Source organism: Sceloporus occidentalis, unplaced genomic scaffold (genome assembly GCF_023333645.1).
Source record: "Sceloporus occidentalis isolate IW3139 unplaced genomic scaffold, rSceOcc1.0.p SCAF_13, whole genome shotgun sequence".
Lineage (NCBI taxonomy): Eukaryota > Metazoa > Chordata > Lepidosauria > Squamata > Phrynosomatidae > Sceloporus > Sceloporus occidentalis.
In genome coordinates, this window is record NW_028316993.1 from 15,476,584 (window position 1) to 15,491,065 (window position 14,482).

General features: G+C 44.4%; 1 protein-coding gene across 3 annotated transcripts in view; it reads left to right on the forward strand.

The window, feature by feature from the left end:
• The window catches only part of DLGAP3 (DLG associated protein 3), a 185,153-nt gene that overhangs the window by 14,742 nt on the left and 155,929 nt on the right, over window positions 1–14,482 (forward strand). The gene's annotated exons all lie outside the window — the stretch shown is intronic.

The following is a 14,482-nucleotide window of genomic DNA, read 5'->3' on the forward strand; positions in this document are numbered from 1 at the left end:
ACACTCCCAGCATTAGAGGGAGGCAATGACAAACCTCTTCTGAATAAATCTTGCCAGGAAAACCCAAGGGTAGGGTTAACATATGTTGGACTTAGTTTGAGAACATGTAAGAACAACTACAACAACAGCAATAACAACATGAGGTGCATCTGTGGGGAAATGGCCAGGCTGGCTAGAATTCAAACAGGGCCACCGGGATCCTAGAGCCCCTATTCAAATCCCACAGGCATGGCCCCCTCATCCCTAGGTCATTGGAGCTATGGGGGAAGCAGCTATACTGAAAGTTTCTCTGAAGATTCATGAGCCAGCTTACCATCACACAAGTTGAGACAGTTGGCTCAGGCAGCATATGATGCGAGGTAGCCTCAAGATAATGGAGGAGAGGTCCTTGTGCCCTGTGGCCTGTCCTCTGTCCTCCTAACTTAGCATGGAAGGGGACACCATCCAAGCATCCATGCCAGAGCTTGGCAACATTATCTTGGGAGACTATAGACCCCATTGGCTATGCTAGCTGGAGAACTGGTGCTGAAGAAACATTCAACCACCAGTCTGCTTTTGGACATGCAGAAGGGAAGGAGAACCATGATAGTTGGTTTTCAGTCTGGGACTTACTACAGAAATGGTCTGGCATATGGGGAAAATAACTGAATGTAGTAATTTTACAAAATCCATATTCTGCTAAGGTCTGCCATGACGTTGACAGATATGGGGATCCATTGCACAGTGGTAGCCAGGGGAGACTGATGCATCCTGGCTGATGTGTAGTGGGCACCAATGTACATACAAGCACTGGTTAGGAAGTGCCAGAGTACAATAGAAGTGCCCTTTATGCACCTGAAGTGCCGACTATGCATCAGGAGTGCCTGGCACCCATTGGAGCACTTTTGCCAGTGCCCTAGTGCACATCTTCGCAACTCACTGCCGAGGCTCTGTTGTGTTTCTGCAGAGTAGCTAGGGATTTATAAAGTTACAAAATGTAGACTGTGATGTTGGGTTTTGGCCCTGGTTCTTTGCCTCAGGCAGCAAAATGTCTGGAATTGAATCAGCCTTCTCTTCCCCTCACCTCCAGCCTGAATCAGATTCTTCCACTTCGGCACATGTTACCTCTCTGTCTCTGATCCTCCTTCCGACTAGTTCTGCAGTCTCTCTGCCCAAGTTGGACTGCACGTCCTCACAGCCACCCAGGCCCCAAACATCTCCGCCGCCATGACCTCTCTATTGGAATGATTTCCAGCCCCCGCTTTGCTGATGAGGGCTTCTCCATTTCCCCCGCTCAGCTGTTCGAGGCGGCTTCCATTGTTTCTCCCGAGCGCGCTAGGATATTATTAATTTCCAAGCACATTCAAAAAACATTTGCATGAGCAACAAGGAGCATTTCAAAGGGATAATGAGATCGACTGGCTCCGAAGCTCGGGCGACCGTGAAACAAAGCACCTCTCGAGCCATCCCAGCTAAACGGGACGGAAAGATATGAATTGGAGACTGATTAAAAATCACATCAGGAGCAGTTCTTTGGTTCAGCATTAGCCATCGCATGTGTGCATGCAGAAAGCTGGAAAGGCGGGGGGAAGGAAAGAGAAAAGAGTGAAAAGGAGTTGAAATGATGTGACTGATTTCATTAGGCACCATACAAGATTTGTTATGGGGGGAGTTTTCAAGGGAAGGGTGGGAGAAGGCCAGCCAGTCCAGATCTTTCCTTCATTAACCTTCTCGGAGTCAACCTCATTGTCACTAAATCCATCAGTGGTCCAGATTGGTGCCTTTCATTTCATGGGCCTCTTGTCCTTGTGCCATGTGGCAGTGGCCTTCTCTGTCCTGAACATTTGGACAGATTTGCCAGGCATGGATTAACATGGCAGTTGACAGTGGTGGATAGCTTGGGCAAAAGGTATGACCTCAAGATGAAGATGAAGCTCAGCGACAGGTGTAGCTATTACGGGTAATAGGGGCAAAATAGGGGCATTGCTCCGTCAAACAAAAATTCTGCCCCCTACCTTATTCCCCAAATTTCTAGCATTGCTAAAAGCTTTGGTTGAGTGTTTTGAAACAGACTTTGGACATCCAAAGGAAAAGGGGCAGGCAAAGTGACCCAGTGAATGTAAAGACAGTAAATAGGAGAGTTCTAGGTGTGAATTCGTGTCTCACTCTGCAGTGGGGGCAAATTTCATTTGAAGGGGGACATAGTTTTAATTCATGGTTCTAGTTCATGGTTCCCTCAGCCAGTGGTAGCTGGGAGTTTGCAGCAAAGTATTGGAGGTACAGTAAATTTGCTACACCAGAACTACCCCAGGTCCTGAGATTTCAGGGCCAAAGCTTGTGACCCTGCAGATTTAAACCCATTTAGGTTAGCTAGGTAATTCCTGACTAACTCCTTATTAATCTTGATTTGCAATCCAGATCCTTTGCCAAGGTTTCTTCTCCTGGTTGGAAGCACACAGTTCTCTTTTGGGGGGAGAAAACTAAAGCAAAATAGGTATTGAGTAGACCTACCTTTTCAATGTGATCTGTTGACATTTTACCACTGTCTCTTCGGTCACTCTGTTCCCTCAAATGTATCTGGAAAACTTGTTTTTGTTGCTCCCACCTTGCTTGCCAAGCCAGTCTCAGCTCATGCTGGACTTTAGTTTTCCTTATACTATTCCTGCATGCTTGGCCTACACATCTGTACTTCTGTCTCCCATTTCCCCATTTCATATTCAGCTTACTTCAGTTGTTGCGAATTGAGTTAGTGTGAAAGTAGTTTTCACTCAGCTAAGGATGGAAAGGAAAAGAAGGGGGGGCAATCTTGACCTTCCCAGTAGGCTCAGGCAAAAGCAAACTGCTGCAACCTCTCCTAACTTGTGGGCTCTACCAGCATTTACTTTAGCCATCTTGACCACACTCTGATGCTGCTTGGACACATGTGCTATGATTATCATTTCTGAAATGTTAGCAAGTATACATCTCCCTGAAGCAGCAGTTGGAAATGTGGGATTTTAGATTATTTAGAATACAGCTCTCCAAAAACAATGAAACTTTCTTAATTATTCAGAAGCAGTTTATCATGTCATGGATGCTACTCCTTGACTTGAGCTAGGCTGTGCTTTGGGAGGGTGAAATCCAAAATATTTGGGCTGCTTCCTCATTAATAACCTGTGCCATCTTGAACACAACCCAATGTTGCTTGGCCTCACATGTCCTAATTTTCATGTGTCAAAATGTTGGCATAGAGTGTGTTACTCAAACATGCAACACCAAGTACTAGAGGGAGACGGAGGAATCGCAGAGTGAGAGTGCTGCCTTGAAAAATTTCCCTGCTATGTTAGAGGTGCATCTACACTGTAGAAATCATGCACTTTGGCATGCCTTTACATACTGTAGCTCCATCCTATGTAATCCTGGGATTTATAGTTTTACAAGAGCCTTCTCTGCCGAAGAATGCTGGTGCCTTGCCAAATGACAGATCCCAGGATTGTATAGGATGGAGCCACGGTAAAGTGATGTCAAACTGCATTATTTCTACAGTGTAGGTGCATCTCTAAACAGAGGAGGGAAATTTTACAAGGCAGCACTCTCACTCTGCGATTCCTCCATCTCCCCCTAGTACTTTGGAAGAAGGTCCAGGCCCAAAGATCTGGAAACGCTGAAGCCTAGACTGTGGCGTCTGTGAACCCCAGCTGGAGGAAAGAGAATGAGGGGAGCTAGTTTGCCCTTTGCTTCAGGCTGCAAAATATCTGGCGCAAGACTCTTCCCCACTGACACTAGTGTTCCTGTGTGATCATTTGGTTAAATCCTTTGTCGATTAATCAGCGACAGCCAATTTTCATCAGTGGAAAAGCAAATTGTAATCAAGAAGGTTGCAAATGAAGGGCACACTTACTCAGTTTGGAGCCTATTTTGGTTCCAGTGTGTTACTGTAATTGGGGATTTAAAAGAAAACATTAAAGATGTCCTTTCCTTCTAATAAGGAGTTGCAGCCTCGGTTTATTCAGCCGTAAGTTATCTCATAGTGTCTCCCCTGCCCTCCACTCTTTCCCGTCTCTCAAGGAGGAGGCTTATCTTGTAGTTTTGCTAATGTGGTCATTGATTAAAACTGAATTGACCCATGAATCGGTTAGAAGGAAGATGATGAATCAATTAAAAACCCCTTAATCGGTGGATTTAAAGGGTCCCTTGAGCATCCCTTTGGTAAGAAGTAAAACTGGGAATGATGAGAAGGGGAAAGGGAGAGCGAAGAGGGTCTCCTCTCTTTAGCTTCTCACAAAGCAGTCCTGGGAGAGGTTTCTCACAGGCTTGTGAAATAAAGTGTGCACACAGCCATGGAAATTTGTATATTTACAAACCGACTCAGTTTGACAGGGACAGTTCTAATTAGTCCTTTGTATTTCCACTTTTTCAGCTCTTTTTAAAATGTCCTAGTTTCTCTCTCATCCTCCCACTTTCCCCCTTTTGTCCTCAGCATACATCAGTTGCTGCAAACTGAGAGAGATTTCCAAGAGAATACTCTCACCCTGAGATTCCTCCCCTTTGCCCTGAGAAGTGGAGAATGAGGGCCAGGCCCTGGGATCTGAGAAACCTATGCCTGTGACTTGACCATTTTTTAAAAAATTGAGAAAGCCGGTCTATTTTTCTTTGAATCCCTGGGCCGCTTTGAATCGGCTGGGCCAGCCCTGACATTAGGCAGAATGTGGTGGTTGCCACCATATTAAAGTGGGTCCTTGGTATCTTCAGGGATTCGGTTCGAGGATCCCCTGTGGATACCAAAATCCGTGGACCCTCAAGTCCCGTTGAATACAATGGTGTACTAAAATGGTACCCCTTACATAAAATGGCAACATCAGGGTTTGCTTCTTGGAATTTATATATATTTTAAATACTTTCAAGTTGTGGATGTTTGGATGCGTAGATAAGGAATCTGTAAATATGGAGGGCCAACTGTATTTACCCATACTAGCAACTGCTGGCACCAGCCATGTACCTGTAGCTCAGGTATTCTCTGAAGCAAACAGGAAAGGAATTTGCTTTTCCATCTCAAATATTTGAAGATGGCTATCCGTATTCCCTTTTAATAATCTCCCCTCCACGTTAAATATACCCAACGCCACCTGTCTCTCCGCATCGGACTTTTGTCTCCAGGACCCTAGCCATGCTTGTCTTCCAAGTCTATAGTGCCTAGAACTCGACACCATGCTTCAAATGAGGCATAACCAAAAGCAGAACAAAATGATATCATTAAAGTGGGCCTGCCACATTTGCTGGGTTTAGGGACACAGAATTTCTGCAAAAATAAACAAATATGGGGAAAATAGAAATGAAAAAACCCCAATATTTTTTTACTGGAGAGAGCACCTATCTAGGAATCTCTAGGTCCTCTAGTGCAATTCTGTGGTCAACATTCACCAGACAGTGACCATAGAAACATCCTGGATGATGTACAAATGCCTAGAGAAGTGTTTTCTCTTGGTATCTCTACGTCCTCCATTGCGACTCCATGGTCAACTTCCAGCAGAGTTACTCTGGAGGGCATAGAGATTCCTAGAGAGAATATATCAATTAAATCAGGGAATAATCAAATCCTCTGTATCACTTCAGTCTGTAGGTATGGGTCTCACATGATGAAATGCTCCTCCATTCCACACCAAAAATAAATACATAAGGGAGAGTGTCAGATACAACCAGAGAGAAAAATGCTTGCTTGTAGAAAGGTAGCAAATCAGGGAATAGTTTCTGTGCAAAGCTTAGGAGTGTTTTGGTCTATAGCTCTGAGAATGCCTTAGCCACAGCATCACCATTGTTCGGTGATTCTGGGAGTTGCCATTCAAAAGGTAAGGTTTCTGTGCCTAGCCTTCTCCCTGGCATGCGAGATTTCTGTGAGCAGGGAAGCATGGAGTTTTTGTGTGGCGTAAAATTCAAATTGTATGAACCCATTGTGTGGCCGAGAGGGGATGACTGTTTTCTCCAGCTTGGTATGTGGTTTGAGTACTGGATTAAGACTCCGGAGACTAGCCATGTTCAAATGTTGAAACCTATTCAGTGATCTTGGGCAAGTCATATTCTCTCAGCCCTAGAGCAAGGCAAGGGCAAACCTCCTCTGAAGAAATCTTGCCAAGGATTCGAGGAGACGGTCAGCTTAGGTCAGAGTCAACCTGACTACACATTAACACATATATAATTCCCCTTTTCCCATCCACTTCCATCCTAGTTATTTATAAATAAGATACAAAGACGGAGAGTTTGATTAAATTGCCAACGACTCCAAAGAGGTGCTTTCATGCAATTGAGCTTTTGTATTTGTTTTATTAAAAAATTGGAATCAACATGGAGTTTTCCTACACTAACAATCAATATTGACTCACCCAGCATGTGTTAAACCAGTCTTGTGAATGTGTCAGCATATGTCAAGATTGCAACACACCAGATCTTCTCACACCACAAAACACTTTGTTTCCCATTTGGTTAGCTATCATAGTCACGCGAAGGGCATCGGATGGCTAAAGGGTGTGAAGCGGGCCTCTGTCAACTGGGAAACAGCTGGATTGTTTTTGCTCTGTCTCCTCCATCTGGGATGGACGGTGGCTGATGCTTTCACATCCCCAGTTGATACACTATGAACTTAACGGATTCATTGGAAGAGGACAGAGAAATGATACTGCTCAAATTTGATTTATACCAGAAGTCCCACATCTGTGACAACTGTGAGTGTGCTTACACTATACAAATGCTGATACCTCTTTAACTGTCATGGGTTCTGCCCTATGGATTTGCAGATTGGCGAGATATTCTGAATTCTCTCTGATACAGTTCTAGCACTGTAATTCAGAGGCCTTCACTGGAGTGATGTTTTTCAATTTTGGGGCCTCCAGATGTTTTCAACATCGACTCCCAGAACAACCAGACAACATGGCTAACAATAAGGATTTATGAGAGTTGAAGTCCATAATATCTAGGACACCAGTGGCTGAGACCAAACTGCTGCACTAGAGAGGTTGAGCAGACAGTGCTAAGTATATCACAAAACAACCCATCCTAAGATTCCATAGGATAGAGTCATGGCAATTCAAGTGGTATCAAATTGATATGACTGTACAGTGTGTATTCTTCTGAAATGTCTGCAGTAACATTCTCCAGAACCTGTAATTCACATAAAATTGCACCGTATACTCCAACCTAGAGAGGATGCTGCTAGACTTAAGCAGATTATGTAATCACTTTGTATCTGGATATGGAAACATAGCCAGATGCTTCTCTTATCTACCCCTCCACTATGCATGGAATACAGTGGGCCCTTGGTTTCTGCTAAGGTTTGGTTCCAGGACCACCATCCCCATGGATGCCAAAATCCATGGATGCTCAAGTCTCATTAAATACTTAGTGTAATAGTGTCATATAAAATGGCAAAATCAAGGTTAGCTTTTTAGAATTTACATCTTTTTAAAATATTGTCCAGCCATGGATGCTTGGATCCATGGATACAGAATCGGTGGATACAGATTCTCTCCTCCATGGGAGACAGAGCTTCAGAAGCTCTGCAGTAGGTTCAGGAAGTGGCAGATAGTTCAGTGAAGCATTGTTGCGCATGTGGAACCGCTACACTACCCTGAGTAAGGATAGATTGTGATCTCTGCATCTGTGTGTATGCTACTCTAAATTCCTTGGCATAAGGGTGGGATAGAAAATCAAGGAAAATCGATGTGGGCAATCTGTGGGTTGCTTGTGAGGCTCAGAGGCCCAGTGTACAGCCTGCTTTGGGTGCTGAATTTTCCAGTATTCTGCCATCAACCCTGTCTAGGATGTTGAATAGTGGTGCTTTTTGCAATGAAGGTTGGTGGCTTCCATGTCTGTGGGACAGCAGATCTGCTTCATTTTCAATGTGCTGTCCATGACACTGAACCATACAGACTAATAAGGCTCAGAATCTTAGGCCTGTTACAGACAGCCAAAATAAAGCTGCTTCGAGTCACAGTGGAGATATGGTGTTTCAATGATGTATGCATCCTAAGAGTCCAGAAGTCGCACCAAAGCCACACTCCAGCCCTAAGGACTCAAGCGTGGCTTTGGTGTGGCTTCTGGACTCTTAGGATGCATGCATCATTGAAACAACATACCTCCACTGTGACTCGAAGCAGCTTTATTTTGGCTGTCTGTAACAGGCCTTAGACAGCATTGTTAAAATTCAAGTTAACACCTGAATTGAATTTGCTGCCTTGCTAAAATGGACCCTGCCAGCTGGCATTGGTTGTTGGGCAGATTTTGGGGGGACACAGATGTGTTAGGGAAGATATTGAGAGAGGGAGCATCATCCCAGTGTACACCAATTCACCTGAACCATTATGCTCCTGACAACTTGCCAAATAGCTTCACTCCTCCTTGCCAGTCAGCTGGAAGCAGAGTTGAAAAGGTGGTATTTAAACAGGGAAGAGACATGGTGAGATAGTGCTTTGTCAAGAGCATGATTTAAATAGGCATGATGGAACACCAGAACTATCTTCCTTGTGCACCATCTCTGCCAGTATGATTGCTCTTCGCATGATCCCCAGACAACTATAGCCCTGTAAGGCCCAGAATGCTGTCAGTGTCCTACACATACATTAACTCCCCTATGAAAGGAGCTTCACATGTTTTTTTTGATGTGGAATAGCTGCATTCATTTCAAGGTTGCAGAAGCAGAGGTGAACATGTGGGTGCCATTGCATTATGCACGCTACACATGGAGGTCCCACATCAAATCATGCATGCAGCTGTGCATCGTACAAATTGCATGTGCAGACTGGATTTTGCATAAATGTGCATGCACACATGATATCACATCCACTTGTAACCTCAGCATAACGCCATGAACATAATGTTGTACTCCATCTCTTCAGTGGAGAACCTCAGTGAAGGTGTCCAGGGTCCACAAAAATAGCCCATGGGCTGCCCGTATGTGGTTTATCAGCTTTGCATCCATGTACGTTCTTTGTCATTTGAATTTCACACCACTCACCCACCATGTTGAGTTGTGCCAGGTTGATAGATCAGACCTGAGATCGATCAATCGGTCGATAGATAGATAGAGATGGCCAGGCAGAGAGACAAACAGATAAACCTCAGGTCTGCATTTGACAGAGAAATATTCTAAAGAGCTGACTTTAATTCATTTTTCGTTCTCCCTCCCACTATAAGGGGGCAGTGTAGAAAGAGGGCAGGGAGGGATGATTGGTTTACGGCTCAAGGAAAAGGCAGCCGTGAGTTAGATCTGCTGCCTTTTGCAAAGAGTTGCCCTCCTGGAGCTTTTTGGGCTAATTCCGTGAAGATGATAACCCCTGGATTTCTCTCCTAATCGCTCTGCTTCTCCTCTCTAAGTGCCAACTCTGTTCCAGTAGCAGAGCCTGAATTAGTTAAATGCCAGGCAGGCTCTCATTGGCTCAGGGACAGCCACACTAATCTTCTGGAACCTTAGCTGAATTGCTGAAGCTGGCAGTTGTTCGGTGATTAAAGTACACAGGAGCCCACTTAGCTGGCTGGCAGAAAGGAACACACTACACACACATGCACGCACACACACCACACACGCACACACAAAGACAGTTGAGAAAATAGCTCTTACAAAACCAGCAAGAGGAACTGAGCAACGAAAATCCCACTTTGTCAATGCCCTTATTTTCTCCAAAGAGGAATACTTTGTAACACTTGAATATTTCGATAGCACTCCCCATGTATTGCTGCAATAATCTGTATCTGAGCCCTGTAAATTAGGTGAGGATAAATTAGGTGAGGATTGTGATCCTCTGGTTGTAGCTGGAGTTGGGGTGGTCTGAGGCTGAGAAGGACAAGACTGGTAGATTTCCCACCTATTGAAACTGTTAGGGTTAAAACACGTTTGGACAGAATGCACACTGGTGTGCCAACTGCTAAGTGTATCCATAGCCCTTTAAGGCAGGGAAACCAGAGCTCTTGCCCATACAAGAACTTCCCAGGCTTCAAACCAGGGTTCATTTCCTTGCAGTACCTTCCTGATCTGCAAACCAAAGCTCATTTCCATACAAAAACTTCCCAAGTGACAAACCAGAGTTCACTTCCATGGAACAGCTTCCCTGTTAACAAACCAGAGCTCATTTCCATGCAACATCTTCTTGGGCTGCAAGCCAAAACTCATTGCATTCAGCAGCTTCCTGGTCTACAAAAGTGTTTATTTTCACGCAATGGCATCCCTGCCTTCAAACCAGAGATAACTTCCATGCTTCAGCTGTTGGATGCACAAAACAGAGCTCACTCTCATGCAAGTATTATTATATTATTTTTGATTTTAAATTAATAGACTATTAGCAATCATTTCCTACCATCAACTGGAAATAGTCACAGAGGAAGTTTGCTGATCGGATGGAGAAACCCCTGGGGACTGTATTCTCCATAAGGTCAACGGTTCTCAATTTCTGCTTTTGATCAATGAATCATTGCTACATTGATTTTATTTCCATACATTTTCATATCCCCAACACCAGGATCAAGGTGCCTTTTCAAGGAAGGGGGAATTAATTCACAATTTAAAAAAGAATGGTTGCCTTTAATGTGTATAATTCATTCTTTGTTACCAGGAGAAGACACCAATACCGAAATGGCCTCAAAAGAAAAGCAAGTTGCCCCCTGTAGTCTTATCAATTAACACTTGCCTCCTCACTTATTAAAATGCCCCCCTTGCTATGGCAAGCCTTACCTGCAAATGTGTGAATTAATTGCCACTAAAATAATTTAAATTATCTAAGAGCAGTCACAATAAAACAACCATCAACAGCCATCGTGAAATCCGTTGATAGCTGTCAGCATCTCTCTGTTCCAGCGATGAAGTATTATTAAAATATGGTGGGATATTCATAGGAGCATAGCTTGGTGCCTGAGCCACAGTGAGACCATTTGTCCAGAACTGTCAACTCTGACTAGCAACAATGACTACTCAAGCTTTCAGGCAACATTTTTACCTAACCCTGTCTCTGTGTGTATGTGCCTTAAAGTCAGCTGTTGACTTATGCCAACCCCGTGAATTTCATAGGGTTGTCTTAGGCAAGGAATACTCATGGGTGGTTTTGCCAGTTCCTTCCTCTGAAATATGGGCTACACCACCTGGTATCAGTTGGCAGTCTCCCATCCAAGTACAGACTAGGGTTAATCCTGCTTAGTTCCATGATCAGATGGGATCTGGTGCCTTTAGTACCCATGAAGATACATGTGCTACAGCTCCATCCTTTGGAATCCTGTAGTTTTACAAGGTCTTTATCTTTCTGTGCCAATGAGTGTTGTCTCATTGTTGTTGTGGTGTGCTTTCAAGTAATTCCCAACTGATGGTGACCCTAAGGTGAATCTATCATGGGGTTTTCTTGGCAAGGTTTGTTCAGAGGAGGTTTGCCATTGCCTTCCCCTGAAGCTGAGAGCATGTGACTTGCCCAAGATCACTGTGTGACCCTGCTTAACTTCCAACATCAGATGGGTTCTGGTGCCTTAAGGTATGTAGGCCTTTGGTCCCAGGTATTCCCTAAGTATGAACCAAGCTTGACCTGACTTAGTTGCTAAAATGAATTGAGCGTGTATAAGTTAGTATGTCTACCATATGTTCACAATAATGATGACATTGTGCCAGACAGCTTGCCACCCAGTTAAATGCAGTAGGAATATTTGTTGTTGTGTGCCTTCAAGTCATTCCAACTCACGGCAACCCTAAGATCAACCTAAAGGTAGGAACCCTTTTTTGGGGCTGAGATGTGGGACTTGCCCAAAGTTATCCAGTGGGTTTCCATAGCTGAGCAGGGAATCGAACACTGATCTCTAGCCATAGTTCAATGCTCAATCCACTACACCATGTTGGTTCTAGTTGGTTCTCATCCTCCCAGTTAAGTATGTTCTCTTTATGCAAAGTCCTAGCTAAAATTTAATTTTTTCCACTAAGTAGCCACATTTCAGGGCATATCCATATGTCAGAATTAAAGCAGTCTGACACCACTTTAACTGCCATGGCTCTATCCTTCAGAATCTGAGGATTTGTTGTTTGGGGTGCTGGCATGGTGTAGTGGTTTGAATGTTGGACTGCAGTTCTGGAGACTAGGGTGTGACTCCCAGTTTGGCCATGAAACCTACTGGGTGACCTGGGATGAGACACACTCTCTCAGCTCAGAGGATGGTAATGGAGAATCTCCTTTGAACAAACCTTGCCTAGAAAACCCCATGATAGCTTTACCTTACGGTCGCCATAAGTCGGAAATGACTTGAAGGCACACGACAACAACAAGGCACCAGACCAGGCTGAATACCTTGCCAAACTACAAATCCCAGGATTCCATAGGTCAAGTTGTGGCAGCTAAAGTGGGTGTCAAACTATTTTAATTCTGCAGTGTGGATAATATACCCCGAGACATGGAGAAATGATATGAAAAGATCATATATTTTCCAGTATTGTTCACCAGTGTGCATTTGGAGACAGCATTTTCCTTGTGCGGGGGTGTGTGCCGGAGAAAGAAATTAGAAACTAGTTGATAAGTGTCTCTTGGCTGGTGTAGGTCTTTGTGTGTATGTTTGTGTGTGTGTGTGTGTGTGTGTGAGAGAGAGAGAGAGAGAGAGAGAGAGAGAGAGAATTGCCCTTTCCAGAGGATAACCAGCCAGTCGGGTTGTGTGGGTGGAAATCTGCGGAGGAGTTGAGTGGAAGAGCTTGCATCTGCTCCCCACAGCATGTGTGGCTGGATGAGCCATTGTTTGTGGCTCTCTGGATGCTTGTAAAAGAAAGAGATGAAGCAGGGCCAGGTTACTTGATGCAGGAAGGCCAGTCGATCTGTAACTCTGTGTGTGTGCGTCTCTATGTGTGTTTGAGAGCAAGGTATGGAAGAGACGTAGGGAAGGAAGGAAGGAAGGAGGGAAGGAAGGAAGGAAGGAAGGAAGGAAGGAAGGAAGGAAGGAAGGAAGGAATTTTGTTCTTATGTGCCTTCAAGTAATTTCTGACTTATGGCCATCTTATCATGGGGTTTACTTGACAGGATTTCTTCCAAGGGGGCTTGCCGTGGCTTCCTTCCAAGGCTGAGAGAATGAAACTGGCTGAAGATAGGTTTCTATATCTGAGTGGAGATTCAAACCCTAGTCCCCCAGTGTCCTAAGGTTTCCCTACGTGACTTATAAACCCCGAATTCCCCCAGTTCGCACTGCGTGGCCCTAAACCCAGAATTGGGTCCATAACCCCTTGTCCCACATTGAACCCCTTGTCCCACATTGAAAAGACTAACCTCTTGCTCTGGGTTTTCCAGAAAGAAAACCAGGAGTAAAATGCAATGGCGATAGTCAGCTGCCTTCCCATGCAGTCCCTGCAGGCATTCTTGCTGAGCTGCTCTGAGGTCAGAACAGCTTCCCAGTGACTACACATCTCATCTTCCACCCCCAAATGTCTGGAAGCCCCCAGGAACTTTGCATTTAAACAGCAGCTTTGCATTAAAACAGGGCATAGTGTCCCCCTCCCACACACACACATGTACACACATTTGTTTTCCTGTCAAAGCAATAATGCGACTTAATGCGAGGCACCTTTTGGTGATGATGTTAAATTTAATTTTAATTATTGCTAGGATCTTAGATGACCTGGTGTGTTACATAACATCACAGAGGCATGAAGAAAGCCCTTTACTGAATTTTGCAAAAGTGTGCAATGGCCATTGATGTTAATCTATGTTTGGGGTCAGATTTTCTCACCTGTTTCGGAAGATAACAGTCTGTAGGTACCTGTGTGCAAATGAGTAATGAGAGTGAGTATGTGTGTGTATGTGATGTGATGTGAGAGCTGGTATGTGAGTGTGTGTTTGTGCATGAAAAAATGAATGTGTGTGTGTAAGAGAGAGAGAAAGACACACAGAGAGAGAAGTGTGTGTAAGGCTGCATCCACACTGCAGAAATAATTCAGTTCGAAACCACTTTAACTGCCATGGCTCACTGTTACGGGTGAATGGATAACCATGTGAATGAGTATTGGGATGTAATCTGGGAACCAAACAAGACATGATGTGAGAAAGAGTGCACATGTTAGAGGGAGAGTGAGAGAGTTATGAGGGCTTGTGTGCATGAGTTTGTGTATGGGAGAATGCGGAAAGGTGGGTCTGTTAGGAAGAAACAGAGTTGTGAGTGTATTTTGGAGCAAAAGAGAGAGAGAATTATGTCAAAGTGCTTGTGTAAGTATGCATTTGTGTTGTTGTGGTGGTGGTGTGCCTTCAAGTTGTTTCCAAATGACGGTGATCCTAAGACCTATCATGGCTTTTTCTTGGCAAGATTTGTTCAGAGGAGGTTTGCCATGACCTTCCTCTGAGGCTGAGAATGTGTAACCTGCCTGACGTCATCCAGTGGGATCCATGGCCAAGTTGGGAACCAAAGCCTGGTCTGCAGAGTCCAATACTGAAGCACCATGAGACAGTAAATGAGTGAGATTTTGGTGAGAGGGAGGGAGGGAGAGAAAGGGAGTTGTGAGTTTGTGAGAGGCACTGTGCTTGGGTTTGTGAGAGAGGGT